Source organism: Gavialis gangeticus, unplaced genomic scaffold, assembly GCF_001723915.1.
Source record: "Gavialis gangeticus isolate Ggan-Ray unplaced genomic scaffold, GavGan_comp1, whole genome shotgun sequence".
Classification (NCBI taxonomy): domain Eukaryota; kingdom Metazoa; phylum Chordata; order Crocodylia; family Gavialidae; genus Gavialis; species Gavialis gangeticus.
The window spans coordinates 10,738,594-10,742,822 of record NW_017729001.1 but is presented as its reverse complement, the minus strand read 5'-3'; the positions used below and the strand labels follow the sequence as shown (position 1 = coordinate 10,742,822).

The following is a 4,229-nucleotide window of genomic DNA, read 5'->3' as shown; positions in this document are numbered from 1 at the left end:
CTGACAAGAGGGGAGTTCCCCAACCTGTAGGTATGGTGCCTGTTGTTCCTCCCCAGGTGCATCACCTTGCACTTGTCTGTGTTGAAACCCATCCTATTCTCATCCGCCCACCCTTGTAACCTGTCTAGGTCAGATTGTAGCCTGTTGCTTCCTTCTAGTGTGCCCACGTCCCCCCACATCTTAGTGTCATCAGCAAATTTGAACAGGGTGCTTTTTACCCCCTCGTCCAAATCACTGATATCCAAAGTAATTTTAAACTAGCTAGTTCAGATACTAGTAGTAGAGAGCTCAGTGCAGGCTGCAAATCCCCCTGAGAAGCAAGGTAAATTGAACACCGTGCTGCCATGTCTAGTCTATTATCAGTATTACCTAAGCTTATTAAATTTAAAACCAGCTAGGTTATCTCTGCATCACACTGGTGACAGTCCTTTAGAACAGTGGTCTCCAAACTTTTTTGATCATGCACCCCTATCAGTAAAAAATTTTTGCGCATGCACCCCCAATATATGTATATTTATATAAATATAAATTTATATAAATATAGATAGAAACAGAAGTTCTAATATTTTCTTCCCAAACCCCAGTGGATCATCTTGCGCACCCCCTGGAGTGTGTGCACCCCACTTTGGAGACCACTGCTTTAGAACATACTGGAAAGATGCTCAATATTACTCATGGGAAATACTTTAGCCTACCACCTAAATGTAAGAAATTAGGTTTTAGCTCGAAAGGAATCTGTGTTCATCTAGGATTTGAAATTTGTAACTATACTGCACATCACAATCACCCAAAAATGTATACAAAGGAAGTACAGGTGGCACTAATATTGTTAAATCTATTTAAGAACTAACTAATGGTATTTATTACCACTGGAAAAAAAAGCCCCGATTTCTTGATCCAAAAGGAAAACATCATAGAGCTTGAAGCTGCACAAGACTTATGGCTCAGTTCTGTAGTACAACAATATAAATACTCAATCATTGGATTTGTAAGGAACCTTCACGCAAACTAAGTAAAAAAAAAAAAGGGGAAATCAAAAATTTATTTAGAGCCCAACAAATATATAATGGTTTACATTTGCACACAGACAGCTAATTTCACTAATGTTCAGCAGTAAAAATACACAGCTTTTATATTTATGTAGTACCTAATATCTTGAAGTGTGTTACAACTACAGATACACAGAATCTCTGAAACAGAGCCATCTCAGCACACTACCCAACAGTATGAAGAAGGGAAATTTTGGCTAAGAAAATCAAGGGAAACCCCTACTCTTGTAATAAAAAGTGCCAAACAGATGGCAGCCAATCCAATGCATGGTGAGTTATCAAAACAAGTGAAGCTGCATATCAGGACCTGATGTAGAGGAAAACAAAGAGCTATTTAGTCTGTTAAGCTTTTGATTGACCTATAAATTAATCTAATAGTAGGGAACAGGGTTTTGTTTTATATAATTGCAGGGGTTCTGCTGGTGAACGTGCAAATTAAATGAGACTATCCACATGAGTAAACATTTGCCAATATGAGTAAGGAATCAGAAGGGAGTGAATTAGTCTCCTATGACTTCCCTTGAAACATGCTATTTTAAAACACCAGAGGCATGAAAGAATCAGTAGTTTAGCTCTGAGAACCTATGGAGACATCAATTTAAAGATAAATAAAATATTCTTCATTTGGAAGGTTTTTATCTAGCATTGTTACAACTCCTAAAATTATTATATGATTATGATAATGGAATGGAACCTCAATTTTACCAGTGCACTTGATTGCACTTTTTTAGTAGGGTAAATAATACTCTGGCATGCATCTCAAGCAAAATCAAGGAAGTTATTCTTCCACTTTACTCAGCATCATGGGCAACTGGTGCCTCCTGGCTCTGGGGGGGCACCACTGGCCAATCGCCGATAGTGGGGAGAGGTCCCCCAGCAGCAGATTGCCAATGGGGGGGGGAGGGGTGTCCCTCAGTGACTGATCACCGACCCCAGAAGCACTGGCAGCAAACCACAAGTACCACCAGCACTTTTTTTTTTGGGGGTGGAAGAGGGCATCGGCCAGTGCTCCCCAGTCCCTGACTGGCGAGGGCCCCTCCTACACGTTGCCTATGCTCAGCATTGGTGAGACTGCAGTTTGAGTACTGTGTCTAGTTCTGGGTGCTGCACTTTAACAAGGACATAGTAAAGCTTGAGAGAGTCCAGAGAAGAGCCACCCGTATGATCAAAGACTTGCATGGTAAGCCATGCAAGGAAAGGCTTAGGGACCTGGGACTCTTTAGCCTAAAAAAGAGAAGGCTGAGAGGGGACCTGATAGCAGCTTACCGCTACATCAGGGGAATACATCAGGGGCTTGGCAAACAACTGTTCACCAGGGTAACCTTGGGGAAAACCAGGAGTAATGGCCACAAACTCCTGGAAGACCATTTCAGGCATAACATTAGGAAAAACTTCTTCAGTTAGGGTGTCCAGACTGTGGAATAGGCTCCCTCTAGAGGAAGAGCAATTGCTTAGCCTGGAAATTTTCAAAAGGAGACTGGATGGTCACCTCGCTGGGGTCACTCAACCTCAGTTGTCTTTCCTGCTTAGTAATTTCTTTAAATGGTATGATTGTTTCACACAGCAACAAGAGAGAAAAATATTACAAATGTGATCCTCTACCAGGTGTTAAATACACGCAAAAATATACTGAGGGATCGTCTTAAATAATTTGAACTTGTGATCACCTAGGCACTTGGGAAAACTGAATGCACTTTTCTTGGATGCCCTTAACAGAGGGGACTGCCTCACTTAAGAACATGCCAAGACAGTGTATAAACGAGGAAAGGAAGTTAGGGAAAGGGAATAAGTTATGAACTTGGGTAACATGACAACATAGTATACACGCGTATACAATGTAAAGGACCCAACTCTTCTAGTAACTTTGGAAGCAGTTTCTATAACTCTTTTCTTACCCACCAGTGAGAATTTCCAATAGATCTATGCTGCCAGAACTAGCTCTCCCCACTTCATCAAATCCCATTCAGTCTGGATCAACGAGTAGCCCGTCTGTGTCTAGTCCCAACAACCTGCTTGCTGGGTCCAGCCTGGAAGCAACTTCACCTGACCCAGTTTAAGGAGCTAGGTGTCTGGGGAAGGTGCCTACAGTTCACTCAGCTCTGTTACTGTTTTCTACGCAGTCTTTCAAGGCAAAACCCTTTCATCTTCCACAGCAAAATCCCCATGGGAAAGAAGCCAAGAGCACTTCGTAGTCTTGACGCTTGGAAATTACATCTCTGCAGCATTCCAATCCCACTGTGTCAAAAATTATGAGACACACTCTTAAAAATCAAGAGATTTGGAATGTAAAATCATGAAATGCTATTTTTGAAGTGTTTGTGTGTGTGTGTGTGTGTGTTGGGGGGGAGTTATTTGTGAAGGTGTGGGGGGCTGTGGGTGTGCATGGGGGGTTTGGAGCCCAGGAAGGGGGGGGTTCCCACACGCCCTGCCAAGATGCGAGGTACTGTGGGTCAGGAGTGAGGGGCAGTAGCAGGGCTGGGGCTTCAGTGAAGGGCAGACACACACACACAGAACTCTGTTGTATAACTTGCCCTGGCCCCAGGGCCCCATTCGCCCCAGCCCCTTCCCCACTCCCTCCCTTGCTGTTGTGACCTCAATGTACACACGCTGCCCCTTCCCGCAGACTTACCAGCTTGGTGCTCTCTACATACACATAAAGAAAAAAAAATCCCAAGATTTGGTGTCTTTATCAGGAGATCATGAGTCAGAGTTAATTTGACTTGGAAATCAGGAGTCTTGAGATTTTTTCATGAGAGTTGGTATTACTGTCTGCCACAGTGAAAGAGTTCTTCTTCCTCCTAGTCTATGAACTCACTGACCCCAAAAATCCAAGTTTGTTAGAGGTACTGTTAGATCATAGCCCATAAAAACAAAATCATCTGTAGCAGCACTCTTTTATTCACCCAAATATGGAAAAACAGGAGGGCCTTTCCCCTCTGAAACTTGTAGCTATATAGGTTAAATGACTTGAGGACACAAGCTTGTAAAATCACTACAACCTGTGCAAGGCTTATGGCTAAGCATGAAATTACTTTGATGTCATTTGGCAAAATTGATTAATGCTACATTGACCCTCAAAATAAACCAAATATAGCTATATTGTTTAATTTCCCCCCCAAAAAACATTTTTATTACAAAGAGCTTTTAAGTGTGCAAGTGGTCTCTCTGACCATTTAAAAA

At 42.3% G+C, this 4,229-nt stretch overlaps 1 long non-coding RNA gene across 1 annotated transcript in view; it reads right to left on the bottom strand.

Annotated features, from left to right (window-relative positions):
- LOC109290331 overlaps positions 1–4,229 on the bottom strand; it is a 12,282-nt gene that overhangs the window by 2,797 nt on the left and 5,256 nt on the right. The gene's annotated exons all lie outside the window — the stretch shown is intronic.